This window comes from Entelurus aequoreus, linkage group LG08 (assembly GCF_033978785.1).
Source record: "Entelurus aequoreus isolate RoL-2023_Sb linkage group LG08, RoL_Eaeq_v1.1, whole genome shotgun sequence".
Classification (NCBI taxonomy): Eukaryota; Metazoa; Chordata; class Actinopteri; order Syngnathiformes; family Syngnathidae; genus Entelurus; species Entelurus aequoreus.
Window position 1 is genome coordinate 56,649,971 of NC_084738.1, and position 26,165 is coordinate 56,676,135.

Genomic DNA, 26,165 nt, shown 5'->3' on the forward strand with positions numbered 1-26,165 from the left:
AACAGCGATCTCCAGCTAAAGGTAGAGACATACGTTAATTTCTCCTTTCTAGTATGTTGTCGGACACTCATTGTAACTATCTGAGCCTGTCAGTGTGAAAAAAATGCATGTTTATAGGCCGAATTTTGACGAGAGCCAGTTGCCCTGTGTACGAGCGTTAGCTGGGCTGGAGGCTGCCTGCCCTGCTCAATACTGGCGCGACCTCAAAAAATGTTTTATCCAGCACTCACATATACAGAAAAAATTATGAAAACAGGGCCCAGGTTGAAAAAAACCGAAGTTTCCCTTTAACAAAATTAAAAGTAGCTTATTTGCTTTTTAATGTGCAAATATAAAAGTCAACATCCAGTGCAAATCTTAATATTCTGCAATAGTATAAGCATTTCAAAAGTAAAAGTATTGCTTATTTTGCTTTAAAATGTGCAAAAATAAAGATAAACATCCAATACAAAAAAGTGCAAAACGAAATATTCTGTAACAACAGTGTAAACATTTCAACAAAAGTGAAAGTATTGCTTATTTGCTAAAATGTGCAAAAATAAAGATAAACATCCAATACAAAAAAGTGCCAATCTAAATATTCTGGAGCACTGTAAACATTAAGTATTGCTTTTAAAATGTGCAAAATAAACATCCAGTCCAACACAGTACACAATAACCAATTCTACTCATTCCAGTGAGTGACTAACAGTTGTAATGAAGAAAGGTTAGCATTTGTACATGCTCTGGTTCTTTTCTTGTTTACAATATTCCCAGCAGCTGAAAATAGGCGCTCAAAAGGGGTCGATGTGGCTGGAACTGAGAGGTAATTAGCCTTCACCTCAAGCCAGGACTGCGAGTGAGCTGAGCTGCAGTTTAAGTTTCTAGAAGGTCAACGGGCTCATAGTGATGTTACTAGTAGTTGACTGGGAGGTGTTTATTATCATTTGGGGAGAGTCCGCTGCCTGATGCTCACCTGCTAAACACCTATCTGCTAGACGCTGAAGCGCTGACTACATGCGCTCTGAATGCGCACTGCTGATTGGCTGATAATGCTTTCTGTGTACCAATCAGGTGGTTGTGTGGGTGGGACAATGCTGCGTGCTGAGACAAAGGCAGACGGAGCAAAGCAGCTTGTTAACACTTTAGCTTTAGCTTAGAAACTCGTTCGGTACACCCTCGTACCGAACCGAAAGCCCCGTACCGAAACGGTTCAATACAAAACACGTACCGTTACACCCCTAGCAGATACAAATGACACATTCATGTTTTGTGTAATGATGACAACGTATGCTCGCGCGGACGATTGACTAGTTGATGGTTTTCTTTTCAAATGTTCGTTCATAGCCGTTGTGCTGCTATGATAGGCCATTTCCGCTCGACACAGTGTGCATACAACAACATTATTAGGCCGTTTATTGAAATACTCCCACACTTTTGACCACTTTTGGCATGCTTTTCCCCCCACGCTCGCACCGCTCGCATCGTCTGCTTTGATCGTCTGCTTTGCGCTTCGCCATGACGGTAGTGTGACGTAAATATGCGACGTATTTACGTAACCGATTACGTCGACTATGTCGACGCGTCGTTTCAGCCTTAATATATATATATATATATATATATATTTATATTTATAACAATTTTATACACAAATTATACTATTTATAGTCATGGTAAAGAGTGGGGGGTGGTAAAATATTTTCTTCTTCCTGGGGGGGGGGGGGGGGGGGGGCGTGACAGAAAATATTGTAGAAGCACTGCATTAAGCTATGATGATATTGTGAATTCATGCCTACTCTTCCTTTCAAACCATTAAAAGTGCACGTTGCTGGTGTTGCTTCCTCTGTGACGTATGGAAAGAAGTCAAGTGATCAGATATGAGAAATGCAAGGCTCTGTCTGATGTTTCACTTCCAAGCATGTGAAATTTCTGCGAAAATGCAGAAATCGGTGTTGAAACATTCATTTTTGTGTCAAAATATCTCTCCCCTTTTTTTAATGAAATTTCAACAAAATTACGATGTAAACAAAATGTCTATGAATGTTCTCATTCATCAAGGTCCTTCTCATTCAGGACATTCAATTGATCGCAACTGGACTGTTTGGTTTGTCTTAGAAGTTGTTTCGCCGCTCATCCGAGTAGGCTTCATCAGTTTGTCCTCATAGACTTAGATTGGTCAGATCTAGTCCAGCGGCTGGTGCCAAAACCCCAAATATTTATACTCCAAAAAACTAGGAGGTTGTGCCTGCGCAAGGATACCTTCGCCTTGTCGTAGTGAGAAAAACAACTGTTTTAATGCAAATGAGCAATCCTAACTATCAAAGCCGACGACAGTCGTTGGAGTGTAATTTCCCCTCGTTAGCATTGAGGTATTGTATGGCAGAACGATCGCTGTGGATCGACTACTACCGGTCCAAAATAGTTTGAATCCCCCCAAGTAACAAAAAAAATGTGTTGAACGCTTGCCTCAGTCGCAGGTACTTGCTGTTTGTCTTGCCTAAACGCCGCATTGAGATGCAAGACGGGGAGACGATCAGGAGCATCGGAACAAGCTTGCGACCTAGCTACCCATCTAGCTAGCTTACTTGTTGTCACCTCCGTTTGCTCTCCGAGCCACAACGTTGACGGCTGTCTTCTTTGCTGCTGGTCATATTTGGATGATTACATTCTGAACACTGTTAGTTCTGAACCTGTTTTAGTTCTAATAAATAAATGATAAATGGGTTATACTTGTATAGCGCTTTTCTACCTTCAAGGTACTCAAAGCGCTTTGACAGAATTTCCACATTCACCCATTCACACACACATTCACACACTGATGGCGGGAGCTGCCATGCAAGGCGCTAACCAGCAGCCATCAGGAGCAAGGGTGAAGTGTCTTGCCCAAGGACACAACGGACGTGACTAGGATGGTAGAAGGTGAGGATGCAGTGGTTCTCAAACTTTTTTCACCAAGAACCAGCTCAGAAAACACTTGACTCTCCAAGAACCACCATAATGGCCAACATTAAAATACAGTAGCATAGTAAGCTTAAATATGAATCAAAAACAAGGCAGAGATTTTATTTTACAAGTATATTTAATATTTTGGCCACTGTAACATTACACACAGTTTGAACAGTAACACTGTGTTTGGATATTTTATTAAGTAGATGGAGCCAGCGTACCATTTGTGGTACTAAACATACCTCAGTTTGGGAAACATTTTTCTAGAATACCTATTAGTAGCCAGCAAGAAGGTATATTTTTGACGTGACAGATCGTAAACAGAAGTCATAACAGGTGAAGTATATTACACTAGGGGCAGTGGCTACAGGTTAAAGTTGTCAAATGGGAAACATTTTCTGAGTTGTTGGCATGCATTTTAGAGAATTTTACATTTCATTTTCAATGATAATAATGTAAACTTTTAAAGTTAATTATCTTCTTAAAAAACGAAAGCATATGTGGTACATTACTTGGAACAGTAAGTGTCAAAAAGACAGCCAAAAGAGGTTGGTAGATGAGAATACATCTAAAGGTAAAATATAGTGTAGGAAATGTAGTCTTGATTTTCAAAAATGTATTTTGGGGTTTGTGTGGCAGAACCTAATACTGATAGAAATGTTCCTCTTTTTTTGCCAAAGGGTGCTCACATCCCTGCACTTCAGCGATTATGTTACCGTGCATTGAATTAGTCTGATTTCTCAAATGATTTGATTCAAAACAAGCATTCTACAACCAATGGAAACACCTTAATCTGATCGTGTTTGTTTTTTCAAAAGTCGGACTAACACACCTTGATTATGCAATTAAAAACCAGATCTCTCCAGTGGGTGTGTGCTGCCGTAGGGGACCCTTTGTATCGTACATGCGCCAGTCTCAACGAGCGGTATATAACCCAAAGTGGATCCCATTCAATCAAAATATAGCTAAAAATCTAGATTTATTTGAAAAGGTAGCAAAGGAAACGGAGAATGCCGGCTTCTTTCGGACTTCAGAACAAATAGGAGTGAAAGGGAAGAGAATAAAGCAAGTATATTACAAGGCAAAGAAGAAAGCGTACACAAACCTCTTCACGCTGCATTTGTGCACTCCAAACTGATTAGTATTAACTGTATTCTGCACAACTGGCAAGCTTGGACAGACCAGTAACAACCCTCATCTGACGGGCACGAACGGTCTTTTCCTTTGGATTTTAAAACTTCGTCCACCATTCTACAGAACCTTTTGAATGATATTAGACATTTGAAAGTTTTCTGTCCATTCTCCGTCCAAAAATTCCTTTGAAACAACTCTCCACCACCAGTCTTTGCTTCAGACCCGCATCCAGAGACTCCCAGAGACCTTCTTGGTAGTAGTGTAATGTTCATGGCGCAATATCAGAACATTTCTGGATGCTGTCTGCTATTTAACAGCACAGCCATTAGAGACGTAATATTTGTAATTAGTGCCAATATAACAGCATACATCGCGTACAACAAGAACTGGGCTGTTGACTCACGATTTGTGAGGATGTCTTGTGTTTTTACGGTCAACCGGAAAAGCAATACATTTCTCCGCGCTGAGAGGAAATAAGAGCCCGAGTGGACGGAAGGTACACTTTGTATGACCAACAGTTGTACTAAGCCAGATAAGGTTATCCAGGGTAAATCCCACCTAACCTTATCCGTGTCCACACACAAGAATGCCACCGTTTAAGACCCCCTCCCCCTCCGTCCGCCGGTGCAACGCGACCTAGTACGCATGCGCGAAAAAATGTGCGCGTCATAGTCACCTCTGACCTGGAAGTGTATCCTTACCCTATGTTTCAATGTAGACTATTGCCACATTTCTTTCAACAGTAAACCTTGCTTGCCTCACCACCATCAGCTGTTAGACTATTGAAGTGAATCACACCTGAGCCACCATACATGAATCATATCTTTAATGGACGTTTGAAAGTAAACAATGTGATAAAGAACATTTTACAACAACCAACAACAGGACATTTGTAGGCTGAAATTGGCGGTCGTACTTGACGGCCGCAACCACTTCATGGCTTCACAATAGTTACGAAGTACAAAACTAGATGTTGAGTAATTGCTAGACATGCATCGCGGACAATAACTGATAGTCTGCTTTGCCAGTCCAAATGCATTCGCTATTTTTCGTAGTCTTCCCTTGTCCACGGGAGCCCGCATTGTCGTACCTCCTTCGACAAATGGACAAAGGTTTTCACTAAGTAGAATCACAGCTGACCTGGACATTCGAAAGTTCTCTTGCCTTTCCTCTGACACAACACACTCGGTGACAAACATATCCAACTATGCTGCCGTTTTTCCAGGGCTTATCCAAAACCGTCGCTCAACATTGCTATGCTGCCGTCTGAGATGTGTTGTATCCGAAATAGCTGCAATCGTCCGTTTCCTTCTCTTAAGGTATTGATGTGTGATTTTCAAAAGCGTCTGTACATATACAAGAAGGAGAAACACTGGCATTGTCTGGATGATTCGCCTCCATCTTTCGAGTGGTTGCCGCCGAGTTACCGAACGGGTTGTTATGAAGCTGGCGCTTGTCGCGTTCTTTCTGATGTCACTTCCTGTGTGGGGCGCTGTCTTTCTGGCGTCACTTCCTCTTCGACCTCAGTTTGTAAACGATCAATGAGTCCATACAAAGCTAAGAGCCGGAGATTCAAGAAATAGACGGTGCACTTACCCGTGTAAAAAATTGTCCGAAGAGGGGAACCTTAAACGTTGATTTAGTGTGGCTAAAACGAGGCTTAGGCTAAATAATTATTCGTTAAAGGGGTTATCCGGTTTAGTGTAGACATACCTTTAGAGCAGTGGTTCTTAACCTTGTTGGAGGTACCGCACCCCACCAGTTTCATATGCACATTCACCGAACCCTCCTTTTTTTTCAAATTACAGACAAAGTTATTATATGTTTTTGGTAACACTTTAGTATGGGGAACATATTCTAAGTAACAAAGACTTAATTTAGAGTTTTTTGGACACTAGGGCAATACATTCTAAGTAACAAAGACTTAATTTAGAGTTATTTGGTATGGGTTAGGGTTCGGGTTAGGCTTAGGGCTAGGGTTAGAGGGTTAGGGTTATAATAAGGGCATGCCGAATAAGGCATTAATATGTACTTAATGACTAGTTAAGAGCCAATATGTTACTAATTTGCATGTTAATAAGCAACTAATTAATGGTGAATATGTTCCCCATACTGAAGTGTTACCATGTTTTTTTACTGGTGCACAAAATGAACCGTGCATGAACATCACCTTGTTCAAACAACAAAACCAACACAGTGCATAAACTCACAACAAATTACACACCTGCAAATCAGTCTGACTTCTGCTGTTGCCGTATCAGTAATACGCCGATAGGGAGAAGTTTTTATTTACACGATGAGTCGGGTGTGTTTTGACCTGCGCCGAACCCCTGAGCCCGACTCAGGTTAAGAACCACTGCTTTAGAGAGTGTGCATGGACACTGGGACTTCACATATACAGTATGTGCGAAAATACAAAAAGCCAAACTATTTGAAAACTCAGATTAATTTAGTGTAGTGTAGTCACATGTGAAATCCAAGTGTCCATTCACACTCAAATGTGACTGTTGGTCATACGCCATGTGCCTCCCGTACATTGGGGGGGAGCTTATTTCATTTTAGCGCGGCTAACTGAATTACTTTTCCGGTTGACCTATGACGTCACACTAGGATTTGCGGATCCTTATAACTTGTTTTAACTGTAAAATTGACACATATTACAAATATTACTTTTCTGATGTTAAATTACAGACAGCATCAAGAAATGATCTTGGATTGTGCTACAAACCTGACGCTAGTACTATGAATGTATCGGGTCGGAAGCAAAGAAAAGCAGCGGAAGAGTTTTTTCGAAGGGATTTTAGGACGAAAATTATGGAAACAAAACTTTTAAGTGTCTCAAAGGTAATTTAAAAGGCTCTGTGAATTGATGGAAGGAGTTTTAAATCAGAGGGAAAAGACCGTTCCTGCCCCGACTGTCAGGTTGCGTTCTGCACAATCTTGCCCATTGCGGAAAGTTAATCAGTTGGCTTGCACAAATGCAGCGTGTGGTGGTTTGTGTACGCTTTATTATTCACCTTTAATAATATACCTGCTTCATTATTTTTCATCTCATTTGTATTTTATATAGGAGTTCAAATTAAGTCTGCATTTTACATTTCCTTAGCTACCTTCTTAAATAAATCTAAAAAATTTTTATAACATTGATGCACTTCAAAATGTTCTGTTCTTTTAATTGTCTCCTCTTTTGTCTCCAAATTCTCTGTTTCGTATTGCTGCAATAATTATGACAATTTCTTGTGGATTTGTATTTTTTTGACTTATTTTTGAATTTCCTAATTAGTTGTTTAATATGTACTATTGAAGTACCGTATTTTTCGGAGTACAAGTCGCACCGGCCGAAAATGCATAAAAAAGAAGGAAAAAAATATATATAAGTCACAAAGGAGTATAAGTCGCATTTTTGGGGGAAATTTATTTGAGAAAACCCAACACCAAGAATAGACATTTGAAAGGCAATTTAAAATAAATAAAGAATAGTGAACAACAGGCTGAATAAGTGTACATTATATGAGGCATAAATAACCAACTGAGAACGTGCCTGGTATGTTAACGTAACATTATGGTAAAAGTCATTCAAATAACTATAAAATATAGAACATGCTATACGTTTACCAAACAATCTGTCACTCCTAATCGCTAAATCCCATTAAATCTTATACGTCTAGTTTCTTACGTGAATGAGTCAAATAATATTATTTGATATTTTACGGTAATGTGTTAATGATTTCACACATAAGTTGCTCCTGAGTATAAGTCGCAAAAAAAAAAAAAAAAAAGTATAAGTTGCACCAAACTATGAAAAAAACTGCGACTATAGTCCGAAAAATACGGTATTTCAATTACTGATCTGTTAAACTTGAATGTCACAAAATTCGATAAGAATTAAAAACCTTTTTTTTCCCTTTTGTACAAAAATGTGCATGTTTTTCCTTTTAAGTACCTATTAGGGAACCGGTTAGGCCACCGTCTAAGCACCAGCCCCGTTTTTCAAGTACCAATTTAAGGCTAGTATCGGTTCAAATGTAAACGATACCCATCCCTTTGACTGGTTGGTTTGGTTCTGATCTTATGCATAGTAATAAGTAAGTTGGAGCATGAATAAAGCTTGAATGTTATGGTCATGCTTACTGGCGCAGTGCAGCCCTTTGTTGATATTAGAAGCGCATTGCAACACTAAAACAGGGAAAGAATGCAACGGGGCCATGTAAATACATTTTATACAGGGAAATTGCTTAAAGCAATCCACAATATGTTTATATATGCTAAACCATCTAAACAAAACATCCACATCTCAGCTATATAGCTGACAAAGCAAATACTACCTAACGATATATCTCCTTTGTTAACGAATAATTCACATTTTCTTTCAGAAGAGTTACTGTCCAATAATGGCCGTCAGGCCACACTTAGGTGACCCTAGCACAAATATTTAATGAGAGCTCCTTATGGAGACAACGTGATCTTCCTGTAATGAACTCTGCACAGTTCGCCAGCGTTAAGAAACCTCCAGTTTAAACATTACCAGTGTAGTTATGCAACCATGCCAGTTTACAGTATGAGTCAGCAACTTTGACTACAGCAAGCTCTATTATATACATATTTTTAAGAGAATGATGATCACTTTGTTTTGACCCAGTCAGAGAGCACACAACATCCCCTTTATTTGCAGTGGTTACGGTCCAATACCCCCTACAAATAGCAGGGAATAAATACACCAAAAATGATTGCACCCAGTTTTGACTCTGAATCTTATGATATGCATCACACTTATAAAATGTGTTTTAAATGATAAAGTGTATAAATACTTCCCACTAATGAATGCTAATGAAAAATGGAATTGGAGTGATTGTCTAGCAGCCTATTTGTTGTGGGGTAGTTGTTTATTTATAGGGGTGTGGGAAAAAATCGATTCGAATTCGAATCGAGATTCTCATGTTGTGCGATTCAGAATCGATTCTCATTTTAAAAAAATCGATTTTAATATTTATTTATTTTTTCATTAATTTTATTTTTTTTTTAAATTAATCAATCCAACAAAACAATACACAGCAATACCATAACAACGCAATCCAATTCCAAAACCAAACCCGACCCAGCAACACTCAGAACTGCAATAAACAGAGCAATTGAGAGGAGACACAAACGACACAGAACAAACCAAAAGTAGTGAAACAAAAATGAATATTATCAACAACAGTATCAATATTAGTTACAATTTCAACATAACAGTGATTAGAAATCCCTCATTGACATTGTCATTAGACATTTATAAAAATTAAAAAAAAGAACAATAGTGTCACAGTGGCTTACACTTGCATCACATCTCATAAGCTTGACAACACTGTGTCCAATATTTTCACAAAGATAAAATAAGTCATATTTTTGGTTCATTTAATAGTTAAAACAAATTTACATTATTGCAATCAGTTGATAAAACATTCTCCTTTACAATTATAAAAGCGTTTTACAAAAATCTACTACTCTGCTTGCATGTCAGCAGACTGGGGTAGATCCTGCTGAAATCCTATGTATTGAATGAATAGAGAATCCTTTTGAATCGGGAAAACATCGTTTTTGAATCGAGAATCGTGTTGAATTGAAAAAAAAAAAATCGATTTTTAATCGAATCTTGACCCCAAGAATCGATATTGAATCGAATCGTGGGACACCCAAAGTTTCACAGCCCTATTTATTTATAAAAATAGTTCTATAATTTCCTATGGTCTGTGAGACTATGAATGTGTTTATAGGCTTAGTCCTGACTGGTGATTGGATGAGTGTGAGGAAGGTAACAAAAAGTGCAAGTGAGACGTCGGCTTCTTGAGTGTGATGAGCTAGCAAGAGATCTCTGCTTCTTGGATGTTTTTAGATAGCGAGAGCCGTCATCTTTTTTTGTGTGTTAGCTAGCGAGAGATGTCTGCTTCTTTAGTGTGTTGAGCTAGCGAGAGACGTAGGCTTCTTTAGTGTGTTGAGCTAGCGAGAGACGTCGGCTTCTTTAGTGTGTTGAGCTTAGGGTTGCAAAGGGGTGGAAAGATTCCAGTAAATTTACGGAAACTTTCCGGAAATTTACCACGGGAAGTTAAGCTCAGGAACTTCGGCGTGGCGAAGTTGGTAGAGTGGCCGTGCCAGCAATCGGAGGGTTGCTGGTTACTGGGGTTCAATCCCCACCTTCTACCATCCTAGTCACGTCCGTTGTGTCCTTGGGCAAGACACTTCACCCTTGCTCCTGATGGCTGCTGGTTAGCGCCTTGCATGGCAGCTCCCGCCATCAGTGTGTGTGAATGGGTGAATGTGGAAAATACTGTCAAAGCGCTTTGAGTACCTTGAAGGTAGAAAAGCGCTATACAAGTATAACCCATTTATTTATAACTTTGGAAATATTGACAATTTTTTGATTATTCAAAGTTGGACACGGTCCATGGGAATTCATGGGGAATTAATGGGGAATTACAATAATTAGATATTATTGGGCACTTGCCTATATGCTGCTGCATCTTTGTGTCATTTTTGACGTAGCTCTTTGCACAGTATTTGCAAATGTACACCGCCTTTTCGTCTACATTACATTTCGTCAGGTGTCACTTCCTGTCAATGAGAAAGGACGCAAAAGAAAAAGGCTCCGCTTCTGCTACCGGAGTTTTTTGTTAAATCTTAAGATTTTGACCACTGATTCGCGATCACAGCCACAGGAGAGTCACCTGGCATCTTCGATCTGATTTTGGACAGTAGAGAGGCACTGATACGCTGAAATAAGGCGAGTGGAAGAGCTGTGAGCCTCAAGCCAAAGGCGCCTTGCCGCAGTTCAAAGCGGTTGCCTAGCAACCAAAAGCTACGGCGAGTTTACAGCTGTTTTAAAGTGATCCCGACGTCGTAGAGTGATATAAGTTGACAGGCTGACACCTCAAATTGATCTCTGAACGGCGCAAGATACGAAATTGTTGTAAAAAAGAAGTTAAAGTGCCGCAAGTCGCCAAAGAAGCAACTGCCGTTAAGACACAAGAGGCTCTGACATCAGCGACTGCCGCGATGCGAAAAGGTAAAGGAAAGATTGAAATCCCGAAACGTTCGGGGTCAGCTGATACAGAACACAACTGGGAACAAGATTTGAGGTTGGACACAGGACATGATGGGAATCAAGAAGCGATACTACAAAAACTTAACAAAATGAAAGAAGAAAGGAAAGAAATGAAAGAATATCTGAGAAAAGTAACAGCAGAACACCTACAAGATGTGAAAAGTCTGCAGCAAAATATAGAAAATCTGCAATCTCAGAACAACAGAAGAAATAATGAAGCCACTGAAATGAGCAAACAAATGAAGATCCTTCAAGAAGACAACAACATGCTGAGGAATATCATAGATGAAATGGATCAGGACAAACGAATGAATGATATCATCGTGACAGGGCACCGAATTAAACCAAGATCCTATGCGAAAGCTGTGAATAATGAAGGTGAACCTGATGAAATGGATATGGTCTCAGCAGAACAGCAAGTGGTCAACTTTCTGCAATCAAAGGAAATTGAAATTGACATTAATACCATCGAAACATGCATCCCACTGAACGGAAGAAACAACAACGCCACTCCAGTCGTGCTTGTGAAACTCGTAAACAGAAAATCTAAAATGGCATTGCTGAGACAGGGAAAGAAGCTGAAGGGAACAAATGTGTACATGAATGAGCATCTCACAAAACGTAATGCTGGAATCGCCAAGAAAGCACGCGACTTGAGAAAGGAGGGAAAAATCCAGGGAACTTGGAGTGCCAACTGTAAAATCTACATCAAGCTGAATGGAGGTCCAGAAGCAAGAGTTATTGTTGTCCATGACATCAAGGCCCTGGACAATTTTTAAAGTTGAAACAGCTTCCACAACAACGATGATAATGGACTCTGACAGAAAACAAACACCCAGCATCGACACTAATATGTTCCAAGGGACGACTAAACAAGAGGACCTACATTCAGGATTGCATCCACCTACACTTATAGAGATTATTGAAACAACATCAAAGATTGTTGAACAAGAAAATATGGAACTAAAAAATTTCTGCAACAAAGATCACAAAAACCAGGATTTGGAAAATGATATAGATCCAGATACAAATTTTTTCTCCCACATCAGTAATAATTGTTTTTATTATACAGATGATCAATATAATAGCAACATTGAATGTGATAACAAATTGTCAATTATTCATTTTAATAGCAGAAGCTTGTATGCAAATTACAACAACATTAAGAACTTTTTGGAACACATCAACGAACCCTTCAAAGTGATTGCTGTCACAGAAACATGGATTGATGATAAAAAAGGAATAGATTTTGATCTGGAAGGATATGAACTTAACTACATCAACAGAACCAACAAAAATGGAGGAGGAGTAGCTGTGTACGTGATGAAGAAACTGAACTACAAAGTGTTAAAAAACATGTCATTTGCTATAGATAATATCTTAGAATGTATAACCATTGAAATATGTCAGGAAAAAAGCAAAAACATTTTCATTAGTTGTATATATAGATCACCTAAGTCAAGTATAGAAACATTTGATGATGGGTTTTTAACATGTAAAGCGACTTTGGGTACTTAGAAAAGCGCTATATAAATCCCAGGTATTATTATTATTATTATTATTTGAAGAATGGATCAAAGCAACTTACATGGACAATGGTCAAAGAATAATGTTCTTATGTGGTGACTTTAATATTGACTTATTGAACCCCAACAAGCAAAAGTCTATTGATACAATGTACAGCATCAGTTTATATCCTAAAATCACAAATCCAAGCAGAATCACAGCACACTGTGCCACGCTTATTGATAATATTTTTACCAATGATTTTGATAATAACACTACAAGTGGTCTACTTATAACCGACGTTAGTGATCATCTGCCAGTTTTTACAATATATGATGGAAACTACAAGAAGAACATGGAAGACAAAAGGACATTTCGAAGACTGTGCACAGAGAAGAGGATGATTGCCTTCAAATTGAGCTACAAAAGCAAGATTGGGACAATGTGTACAATGAAAAAGAGGTTGATGAAGCATATGAACATTTCTTATACAAGTTCAAAATACTTTATGACAAACATTGTCCATGGATACAACTCAGTAACAAGCAGAGAAAGAATAATCAGCCATGGATGACAAAAGGATTAAAAAATGCTTGTAAGAAGAAGAATACACTATATAGGAAATTTATAGCACAAAAAACTACAGAGGCAGAAATTAAGTACAAAAAGTATAAAAACAAGTTAACAGACATAATACGATCATGTAGAAAATAATATTACAGTGAATTATTGGATAGGAACAAAAATAACATGAGAGCAACATGGGGCATCCTTAATAGCATTATCAAAAATGGCACAAAGAGGGACTACCCCCAATACTTCTTAGACGGAAATAAAAAAAAAATGACAACATAAAGGAAGTAGTTGAAAGCTTCAATAATTATTTTGTAAATATTGGACCAAAATTGGAAGAAAGGATTCCAGACCCAGTTTCAATCGAGGACTATAATGATACCATAGAGCGAAATCCCAACTCCATGTTCCTCAGTAATGTGACACAGGAGGAAATAGTTACAATCGTGAAAAAATGTAAATCTAAGACTTCAACTGATTGTAACGGAATTGATATGGAAACGATAAAGGGGACCAAGTATGCAAGACCAACTTTTCTTACCTTCTTGTACCTGTTTTGGATATTTGGGATTGCATAAATCCCCAAAAATTACAAATCAAACCATGGAGGCATTGCAGAGATAATTAGAAAACAATCTTGCCTTCCTTCATACCAGTGTTTTTCAACCTTTTTTGAGCCAAAGCACATTTTTTGCGTTGAAAACATCCGGAGGCACACCACCAGCAGAAATCATTAAAAAACAAACTCAGTTGACAGTAAAAAGTCATCGCAATTGTTGGATATGACTTTAAACCATAACCAAGCATGCATGACTATAGCTCTTGTCTCAAAGTAGGTATACTGTCACCACCTGTCACATCTTATTGGACTTATTTGGAGTTTTTTGCTGTTTTCTTGTGTGTAGTGTTTTAGTTCTTGTCTTGCGCTCCTATTTTGGTGGCTTTTTCTCTTTTTTTTGGTATTTTCCTGTAGCAGTTTCATGTCTTCCTTTGAGCAATATTTCCCGCATCTACTTTGTTTTAGCAATCAAGACTATTTCAGTTGTTTTTATCCTTCTTTGTGGGGACATTGTTGATTGTCATGTCATGTTCGATGTACATTGTGATTGATTGATTGATTGAGACTTTTATTAGTAGGTTGCACAGTGAAGTACATATTCCATACAATTGACCACTAAATAGTAACACCCGAATAAGTTTTTCAACTTGTTTAAGTCGGGGTCCACTTAAATTGATTCATGATACAGATATATACTATCAGATATGTACTATCATCATAATAGTTATCACACAAGATAATCATCAGGGTACACTACCGTTCAAAAGTTTGGGGTCACCCAAACAATTTTGTGGAATAGCCTTCATTTCTAAGAACAGGAATAGACTGTCGAGTTTCAGATGAAAGTTCTCTTTTTCTGGCCATTTTGAGCGTTTAATTGACCCCACAAATGTGATGCTCCAGAAACTCAATCTGCTCAAAGGAAGGTCAGTTTTGTAGCTTCTGTAACGAGCTAAACTGTTTTCAGATGTGTGAACATGATTGCACAAGGGTTTTCTAATCATCAATTAGCCTTCTGAGCCAATGAGCAAACACATTGTACCATTAGAACACTGGAGTGATAGTTGCTGGAAATGGGCCTCTATACACCTATGTAGATATTGCACCAAAAACCAGACATTTGCAGTTAGAATAGTCATTTACCACATTAGCAATGTATAGAGTGTATTTCTTTAAAGTTAAGACTAGTTTAAAGTTATCTTCATTGAAAAGTACAGTGCTTTTCCTTCAAAAATAAGGACATTTCAATGTGACCCCAAACTTTTGAACGGTAGTGTATATACATTGGATTATTTACATTATTTACAATCCGGGATGTGGAGGGGGGGTAGGTTAGGTTTGGTTGTTATCATCACTCCAGTCATCAACAATTGAGAACAGAGAAATGGACATTGAAACAGTGTAGGTCTGACTTGGTAGGATATGTGCAGCAAGTAGTGGACATAGAGAGAGAGATAGATCAGAAAGCATAAGAAAAATAATCTACATTTGATTATTAACAATCCGGGGAGGGTGTTAGTTTAGGGTTGAAGTTGCCTGGAGGTGTACTTTTATTGTGGTTTTGAAGGAGGATAGAGATGCCCTTTCTTTTACACCTGTTGGGAGCGCATTCCACATTGATGTGGCATAGAAAGAGAATGAGTTAAGACCTTTGTTAGATCGGAATCTGGATTTAACGTGGTTAGTGGAGCTCCCCCTGGTGTTGTGGTTATGGCGGTCATTTACGTTAAGGCCGTCTTTGCTCCACAGTAAGTCTTTGCTGTGGTCCAGCATTCTGTTTTTGTTTACTTTGTAGCCAGTTCAGTTTTAGTTTCGTTCTGCATAGCCTTCCCTAAGCTTCAATGTCTTTTCTTAGGTGCACTCACCTTTTGTTTATTTTCGGTTTAAGCATTAGATACCTTTTTACCTGCACACTTCCTCACGCTGTTTCCGACATCTACAAAGCAATTAGTTACCGGCTACCACCTACTGATGAGGAAAAGTATTACACGGTTACTTTCCCGAGCTCTAGACAGCACCGACACTCAACAACAACACATCATTTGCGGATTATAATTACTGGTTTGCAAAAATATTTTTAACCCAAATAGGTGAAATTAGATCATCTCCCACGGCACACCAGACTGTATCTCACGGCACACTAGTGTTCCGCGGCACAGTGGTTAAAAAAGACTGCTTCATACTTCCTCCAAAGGAGCCGTTTGGAATTTTCCACATTCGTGACGTTTTTCCCAATTGTGACATCAGGGGATGTCTCTATATACGGTAGACATTTACTGAAAGTGCTTTGCGTGAGTTCGCCATTGTAGTCCGCGCTTTTGCCATTTCTTATACAAATTAACGCATAGTTGGAACTTATATCTGTTAGTTGACTCGCCACAGAAGCGCTAAAACTACAACATGGATAATGGGAAAAAGACGCTTTCGAAGTGGAGGCACGTTAATAGGACCGCCCACAAAACGGCGTATCCTAGAGAGGCAGTCAGAAAGCAGCTTAAAGATGGTCTGTAAAACATAATCTGTGCAACACTTTGACCAAAAAAATCCCATTACATGTTAGTAGACCACAAGAAAGTGTTTTAAGTGTAAAATACAATAAATCAGAACATGACCCCTATAAACAAGCGACAATTGTTGGCTTACCCGTGTGCTTGTTAAGTGGCCAAAAATGAGCAAACCACAACAAAAACTAATGACAAGCACTTAAAATTTTCTAAAAAGGTGTCATTTATTTTAAAGTAGGCGCACTTCTGTTTGTATTCTGTTGTTTTAGAAGTTTATAATGTGTGTTATGTTTTTTGGTTATGGACTATTTTCCTTTAGTGGGAGAAAGGGCACAACTGTCAATTCTGATGGGAAAGGCTGCAGACTTCGCCTTTATCAAGCATCGCTTCCATCTCCTAAAGCAGCAATGGTCCTCAGGCCGCTGAGTCGTCCCCACTAGTAGTCTGTGAGGTTCCAAGAATTCCCTCAATACATAATCCATACTCCTTGCTTGTAACGACTTACCGTTGTACATTAACTCCTTACTGTAGCATTCTGGGAACACTTGCTGAAATGCCTAAAAAGTGGTAGCCAAAGTAAATGCAACACGGTCATTGAACTTTTTGGTGTACAGGCATGGCGATGGGCTTTTTTAAAAGCTAAATGTTAATCCCAGACAATAATAATGGGTCTAAGTGGCACTGACACTGAGTAATAGGAGTTCGAATTCACTGGCAATTTTTTTTGTTTGCCTGTTATCTATTTTTCACGAAGGTTCCTTCAAAAAAAAGGTAGTTTTGAGGTATGGACCGGAAAACACAATATGTCTATATCTTGTTGGGGTCTTTCCTTACCCAATCATAATTCAAATTTGACAATAGTAGTACAACAATGGAGTATTTTACACCATTTTCTGTTCTCAAGTTGTTGCTTTTTGAGAACCTTGGTCACATCTTGTCAAAGTTTTTACTAAATCAATCTAAGCAAAACTCCATGTCTTCCTGATACTGTATCTTGTCTTGAACACATTTTTGGCATCTATTAAAAATAAAAATACACAGAAAACCCCCGCATGTCCTTGCTTTAAAGTCAAAGCAGCATGTGTTTTCATTAAGGCTGCAGCTAACGATTATTTTTCTATCAATTAATCTATAGATTATTTTTTTCGATTAATCGGTTAATCTATAGATTTTTTTTCGATTAATCTATAGATTATTTTTCCTTTTACCGATTATTTTTTTATTCAAAATGAAGATGAAAAAATAAATGTAGGCCCGTTTTTTCAAAAGACATGGCTTTTATTTACAAAAAAAAGAAGTATGGCCACTCAGTCAACATTGACAAAAACATGACTAAGTATTCTGTAACAATGTAAACATTTAAAACTTTTAACATTTAACAAAATTAAAAGTAGCTTATTTGCTTTTTAATGTGCAAATATAAAAGTCAACATCCAGTGCAAATCTTAATATTCTGCAATAGTATAAGCATTTCAAAAGTAAAAGTATTGCTTATTTTGCTTTAAAATGTGCAAAAATAAAGATAAACATCCAATACAAAAAAGTGCAAAACGAAATATTCTGTAACAACAGTGTAAACATTTCAACAAAAGTGAAAGTATTGCTTATTTGCTAAAATGTGCAAAAATAAAGATAAACATCCAATACAAAAAAGTGCCAATCTAAATATTCTGGAGCACTGTAAACATTAAGTATTGCTTTTAAAATGTGCAAAATAAACATCCAGTCCAACACAGTACACAATAAATGATAAATGATAAATGGGTTATACTTGTATAGCGCTTTTCTACCTTCAAGGTACTCAAAGCGCTTTGACAGTATTTCCACATTTACCCATTCACACACACATTCACACACTGATGGCGGGAGCTGCCATGCAAGGCGCTAACCAGCAGTCATCAGAGGCAAAGGGTGAAGTGTCTTGCCCAAGGACACAACGGACGTGACTAGGAAGGTAGAAGGTGGGGATTGAACCCCAGTAACCAGCAACACTCCGATTGCCACTCTACCAACTTCGCCACGGCGTCCCAATAACCAATTCTACTCATTCCAGTGAGTGACTAACAGTTGTAATGAAGAAAGGTTAGCATGTGTACATGCTCTGGTTCTTTTCTTGTTTACAATATTCCCAGCAGCTGAAAATAGGCGCTCAGAAGGGGTCGATGTGGCTGGAACTGAGAGGTAATTAGCCTTCACCTCAAGCCAGGACTGCGAGCGAGCTGAGCTGCAGTTTATATTTCTAGAAGGTCAACGGGCTCATAGTGATGTTACTAGTAGTTGACTGGGAGGTGTTTATTATCATTTGAGGAGAGTCCGCTGCCTGATGCTCACCTGCTAAACACCTATCTGCTCCACGCTGAAGCGCTGACTACATGCGCTCTGAATACACACTGCTGATTGGCTGATAATGCTTCGTGTGTACCAATCAGATGGTTGTGTGGGTGGGATAATGCTGCGTGTGTACCAATCAGATGGTTGTGTGGGTGGGACAATGCTGCGTGCTGAGACAGAGGCAGAGGAGCGAAGCAGCTTGTTAAGACTTTAGCAGCTAAAGTTAGCTTTAGCTTAGAAACTCGTTCGGTACACCCCCGTACCGAATCGAAAGCCCCGTACCGAAACGGTTCAATACAAAACACGTACCGTTACACCCCTAGCAGATACAAATGACACATTCATGTTTTTGTGTAATGATGACAACGTATGCTCGCGCGGACGATTGACTAGTTGATGGTTTTCTTTTCAAATGTTCGTTCATAGCCGTTGTGCTGCTACGATAGGCCATTTCCACTCGACACAGTGTGCATACAACAACATTATTAGGCCGTTTATTGAAATACTCCCACACTTTTGACCACTTTTGGCATGCTTTTCCCCCCTCGCTCGCACCGCTCGCATCGTCTGCTTTGATCGTCTGCTTTGCGCTTCGCCATGACGGTAGTGTGACGTAAATATGCGACGCGTCAACGCACAAAAACGGCGTCGACGTATTTACGTAACCGATGACGTCGACTACGTCGACGCGTCGTTTCAGCCTTAGTTTTCATCATTTCATTGGCTATCCAATGTGTCAATCATCATTAATATTTGACGTAATTGATCTGAGCTATGTACTATTGAAGGGTCTGGTACTTTTTTACACACAGAAGTTGATTTGCGATTGCGTCACGTCACACGGTGTTGTCTTTTGGGTCGAGTCGATAGCATAAAATGGCTACTACATCTAGTCCTGAAAATGTTAAAACAAACCGTGGAGGTATTGCAGATATATCTATATATGTGTGTGTGTGTGTGTGTGTATATATATATGTATGTATGTATGTATGTATGTATGTATGTATGTATGTATGTATGTACACTACCGTTCAAAAGTTTGGGGTCACCCAAACAATTTTGTGGAATAGCCTTCATTTCTAAGAACAAGAATAGACTGTCGAGTTTCAGATGGAAGTTCTCTTTTCCTGGCCATTTTGAGCATTTAATTGACCCCACAAATGTGATGCTCCAGAAACTAAATCTGCTCAAAGGAAGGTCAGTTTTGTAGCTTCTTTAACAAGCTAAACTGTTTTCAGATGTGTGAACATGATTGCACAAGGGTTTTCTAATCATCAATTAGCCTTCTGAGCCAATGAGCAAACACATTGTACCATTAGAACACTGGAGTGATAGTTGCTGGAAATGGGCCTCTATACACCTATGTAGATATTGCACCAAAAACCAGACATTTGCAGCTAAAATAGTCATTTACCACATTAGCAATGTATAGAGTGTATTTCTTTAAAGTTAAGACTAGTTTAAAGTTATCTTCATTGAAAAGTACAGTGCTTTTCCTTCAGAAATAAGGACATTTCAATGTGACCCCAAACTTTTGAACGGTAGTGTATATGTATATATATATATAGATATTATATTATTATTATTATATAAGGATCGGTGTAACTCGGCCTGTCGCCATCACGTCTCCACCTCGTCGCTGCCACCACAGCCTGGGGGGCAATAGACTACAGACTGCGGTGAAGTAGGCCGGCTTCGGCGCATGAAGAAGCTTACCATTTTTGGTTGTGTTTTCCGCTCCATTTGCTGAATGGCGATATACGATATATATCTCGTTTTTTTTTCCGGAAAGTAAAAAAAAAACAGTCCTAGTTACCTGAGATACTAAGTATGTCATTAGTGTGACTTAGTCAAAATAATGGCTTACTAAGTAAAATGAATGACTTACTGTAAGTAAGCGTTTGCAATAAGCGTTTGAAAAAAAGAGTTAAGAGTGGGGCCACATGCTGACATATGTTCAACACATGCTTAATTTATTACAGCTTTTGGGAAGCCTGTAGTTGATTTTTATTATGTAAATGTTATATTTTTATCAACATTCAAAACTAGGCTGCTACATTACTAATGATTAATGTAACTATAGCTGAAAAAAATAGTACAATAGCAATAGGAGAGACTATTCATCCCTGAACACCATGGAGTTCATGTAGGCTTTATGATGCAGTTACATTATTATATCAATTATCAGAGACAGCTTCAGGAAACTCTTCTTTTAACATAATGTCCTTTTTTGCTGCTTCAACACAGAAAAAGGTAAAGTGAAATAACTTAGTTGTTAACTGTAGGTCAATAATGCTTGTCTTTCTCTCAGTCAGACAGGGCTTTGCTGTCCGTAACACACACGCACGTACGCACACACACAGCACAGTGAGCTAACGTTACGCTAAAAGCTAATTAGCCTTCACCTCAAGGACTGCGAGCGAGCTGAGCTGTCGCTTATGTTTCTAGGACGTCAACGGGCTCATAGTGATGTTACTAGTAGTTGACTGGGTGGTGTTTATTGTAATTTGGGGGAGTCCGCTGCCTTATGTTCACCTGCTAAACACCTTTCTGCTCATCCCACCGTCTCTCCTCTCTGCCTGCCTGAGCACTGACTCAATGCGCTCTGAATAAGCACTGCTGATTGGCTGTTACATGCGCTCTGAATACGCACTGCTGATTGGCTGTTACCGCTTTACGTATAACGTAATTAGATGGTTCTGTGGGTGGGACAATGCTGGGTGCTGCAGAGACGTACCGACAGAGGCAGAGGCACAACTAAGTGGAGCAGCTTGTTAAGACTTTAGTTTAGGCGGTGGCTCTTTGTTGTTAAGGAGGCCGCCTTAACAACAAAGCGCTGCGGGAAACCCTGATATGTATATAGCCTACCTTCATGCTTTCGCCAAACAAGCCATTTGAAATTTGCGCCAGGTGTGTCGTTTTTCCATATGTGATGTCTGCTGATTATCCATACATGGTGGAAATTTAGTTGAACATTTTTGCGTGAGTCTGCCATTTTTGGTTTATGTAGGCGTGGTTTTAATTCACAACATGTTCATGAACCCAATGAAGGAAAATGCTCTGTTGTTGATTGCTTTAACCAACACATGTCACTACACAAACTTTCAGCCTCATCTGAAGTAAGAAGTGCCTTACTTTTTAACTTTTATGATTTGTGGCAATGTGCCTTCAACTGCGGCCAATTCGCTCCAAGTTTGTGCAAACAACTTCGAAGAGTCCTGCTTCACGAAGGAAAAACATGGATGTTCTGAAAAACTACTTTTAATGCCCCCCCCCCCCCCCCCCACACACACACACACACACACACACACACACACACACACACACACACGCACACACCTTGTAGCGTCCCGGAAGAGTTAGTGCTGCAAAGGGTTCTGGGTATTTGTTCTGTTGTGTTTATGTTGTGTTACGGTGCGGATGTTCTCCCGAAATGTGTTTGTCATTCTTGTTTGGTGTGGGTTCACAGTGTGGCGTATATTTCTAACAGTGTTAAAGTTGTTTATACGGCTACCCTCAGTGTAACCTGTATCGCTGTTGATCAAGTATGTGTTGCATTCACTTGTGTGTGCGTGCAGAAGCTGCACATATCATGTGACTGGGCCAGCACTCGTTGGACTGGATGAAAAGCGGACGTGACAATTTTCGGGAGGGGCACTGAAATTTGGGAGTCTCCCGGGACGGTTGGCAAGAGTGAGAATTAGCGGTGAATGCCGCTGTATATAATCGGCGGGCCAGCTCTAGTGTTAATTTAATATCGCCTCAAGGGCCAAGTGAAATTACACGGCGGGCCAATTTTGGCCCGCGGGCCAGAGTTTGACACCCATGCTGTAGAGGTTTAACCTTAGTGTATAATTACAGACCTGGCTGCTTCCTTCTGGTCCTCTGCCCGCATAGTCTCCTTGTCATGCCGACAGCAAAACACAATGAGCCCGCTGGTCTTACTATTTAATTTGGGATGTTGTGTTGTGGTAAAAGCCACTCAAAACAAATGGCTGGTGGCGGTTACAGATGTCCATGAAAACGTGCAAAATAAAAGCAAGAAAGCTATAAAAAAAAACTAAAAAAAACAGCAAAACTGGGCGGGACGAAGGTTCACTCAGCGTGAAGGGGCGTGGTGAGGAGGGGTTCATTTGCATCTATAAACCCCGCCTCTCAAAATGAATTGTTTTCAGAGGGAGCCAAAAAGTGGCTTGAAGATAGGTTCGTAAAAGAAAATCTATGCAACATGTTCACTAAAGAACCACCATTACATGTTATGTAGACCACAAGGAAGTGTTTTAAATTAACAAATAAAAAATCATAATTATGACCTCTTTAAGACCAGATTGTACGAAAGTTGTGTGTAGAAGCTCGTGCTGCCGCAGCAATACAGGGCTCTCCCATTGTACACTGATGTAGCATCATACATGTGTGCTGTACATTTCATGCTTTATCATATATTTGAAAATGTTAATCAAGTTTTGGTCGATTTGAGTTTTCTGCGACAAAACAGTCTATTTTTGGAGAGGATAAGCACAAATGGGCAAACTATTTCTATATCAGAAATCTGTGAATCGGTGCAAATGCTGAATCGCCATTAGGCGAGGATCCACTGTACATGACTCCAGAGCACAGTTCTAATCATATGAAATGACTACAATAATTCTCTCTGCATCATCTTTGTAAATGCTGAAAGTTTGATGTGTTCAGTTTTCACGCCCAGGTGAACTCCTCATTAGACCGTGTTTCCATCACCAGCCGGCGGAGCACAGACAACACGTCCCTCGCTAATATTTATCATTTATGACCTCACCCTGGGCGGGTTTTTTTTTAACAAAGCTCTGACATGCCTTAACATACCGATGCTAGCTAGCGGCTCTCAAACGCGATGACTGGACGAGAAGCTTCTGTGGCAGGTAGCCATTTGCCATTTGCTTACGATGATTAGTGAAAGCGCCAGCTTGTGTTTATAGATTTGTTTTTGCTTTATTTTCATGTTAGCCGTCCATGTTAGTAATGACAGCAGATGATCACCATTGAATAGGTGGTCTGTCGTCCATCTGAGCATCCAGTGTCATTATGGCTTTACTTCTGTGGCCCAGTTACCATCTGTCATTATTCCTAATGATTAGCATTGTGGCCAATAATCAACATGACTCCTATAAACAATGCACAAGTGTTACTTTTGCTGTCTGACCTCGGCGTGTACCTCCCCTCCCCCCGCCCTATGAAACTTGACGCTTTATTTAGGTCTTCGGCATGTGGGCGACGGAACTCTTGTTTGTCAAGATTGAAAGGCACTAAAGAGGAAGTGGAGCAGAAGCTGACGAGTGTTTGCAGTTGATTGGGAGGTGCGACGAATACGTCAAAATGTCCCTTGCACTGTCCCGTCTTCGTCCGCCGCGCGGCTGCACCGTGGCGCCACTGTGAATTCAATAAATTACGCTATCTGCTCGCTGCCTCTTGTTTGCTCAATCAGCTGGTGATGTTTGGCCTCACACAAAAAAAAAGTGACGCCATGTCTCCCGTCAGGCTTTGGTATCTTGTACAAGCAATACTGTGGTATTATGACAACACATGCATGTATTTACCATGACTCATGTTGTCTTCTGCTTTGTGTTTTTCAGTAGAGGAGTTGTTCCTGCTGGATCTTTACCAGTCGCTCACAGGCCGTCCAGGTGCTTGATGACAAGGTATGTCAACACACATTTATTGATTTAATTCAATTAGCTAAATCTACATGTAAAGATGTATGGGTTTTTGTAAACAAATATCAGTTTTTCCCATACATGTATACATTATAGTATTCTGTACCAAGAAGTTCAAGTTAATGTAATTATTTTTTATGTGCGCACACTCCTCAGCAGCATAGCGAGCTTACCGCCACGCCACGGCTCTTCATGTTTGTCTTTAGGGGTACACAATATTTTTTTTGAGCTGATAACCGACTGCTTTATAAGACTAACACTGATAACTTATTTATATCTATTATTTTTAAAATGTAAATTTGGACTATAGTTTTTGCACTCCTGAGGGTAAGAAACACTCAAACAAAGGTGGATTTGACAAACTGAACCTGTGGATTTGTCCTAACAAAATATGACATAAATACTGAGGTAGGGCTAATATCACGTCCATAAATTATAAATTAATCTCATTTATCTGTGTGCAGGAGTGTGATGATCAGTCGTATTTTGCTAGCAATCATACATCCAAAAAATAGTGACGGTTTAGAAGTACAAATCATGGCTACAGGTGGTCTGCTGCCGAGAGGTTTAGTGTAGGGCTGCAACTAACAACTAATTTGATAATCGATTAATCTGTTGATTATTACTTCGATTAATAATCGGATAAAAGAGAAAAACTACATTTCTATCCTTTCCAGTATTTTATTGGGAAAAAAAACAGCATACTGGCGCCATGTTCTTTCAACTTGCCAAATAAAACAAGGAAAATGTTCCAAAATGCACACTTTTGACACCCCTGCTATAGATAATAAAAAATTAAATCTGATAAATCTATCGATAAAAAGCAGAGCCTGGCGACGCATGCGCATTTATCATAACTCTCTCGCTCTCGCTCTCTGCCCCTCCCTCACGAATGCTGCTGCGCGCACAATTTGTTTAGTTTTTAACCCCTTCTTAACCCTGAACGTACATTGTTAATACACGCAACCATGAATCAAAATACCGTACATTTGAGGCATTTAAAAAACACCGCCCGTACAGCCCCGCAAAAGAGGACATGTCCGGTGAAAAGAGGACGTATGGTCAGTCTATCGTAGCTGCATGCTAGCAGCTAACGGGCTACGATAGACTGACCATACGTCCTCTTTTCACCGGACATGTCCTCTTTTGCGGAGCTGTCAGGGCGGAGTTTCCTAAATGCTTCAAATGTCCGGCATTTTGAGTATTGTTTACACAATGTGCAGTACGCTACTTAATATGTCCTTGTGGAAACTCGTTCGGTACACCTCCGCACCGAACCGAAACCCCCGTACCGAAACGGTTCGATACAAATACACGTACCGTTACACCCCTATTATTTTGATTATTGTTTCTCAGCTGTTTGTAAATGTTGCAGTTTATAAATAAAGGTAAAAAAAACAAAAACAAAAAATGTAGCCTCAGCGCATGCGCATAGCATAGATCCAACGAAACAATGACTAAATTAATCGCCAACTATTTTTATAATCAAATTTAATCGATTAGTTGTTGCAGCCCTAGTTTAGTGTCTTCAGCGATGTTGGGAGCGGTGTCTTCTGCATCTCTGTCAAGTGTATCACTGAATTAGCTCTATTGTTTTATCTCTGATCTGCTTGCAATGGCGTCTTGCCGTGGGGGGAAGCAATCCAGTTTGTCCGAGTACTTTTCTGTCACGCCTTGGCGTCCATGATTGACAGTTTAGCCTGCTTGGACATACCGGTACACATTAATCAAATGGAAGAAAGCGATGGCCTGTCTTCCTCTTTCAATGCCCACCTGAGTGGGCCAGTTGCCCCGCTAATGACAAAAGCTGTGAGGCTGTCCAATGCGATTGTTTCATTTCCAGGAAGAAAATTCAGATAACTTTG

General features: G+C 39.5%; 1 protein-coding gene across 2 annotated transcripts in view; it reads left to right on the forward strand.

The window, feature by feature from the left end:
- Positions 1 to 26,165, forward strand: part of erbin (erbb2 interacting protein) — a 98,365-nt gene that overhangs the window by 12,627 nt on the left and 59,573 nt on the right. For both annotated transcript variants that reach the window (XM_062056847.1, XM_062056845.1), the window contains exon 2: positions 24,220 to 24,285. The gene's annotated coding sequence lies outside the window, so the exon portion shown is untranslated. The remainder of the gene's footprint in view (positions 1 to 24,219; positions 24,286 to 26,165) is intronic.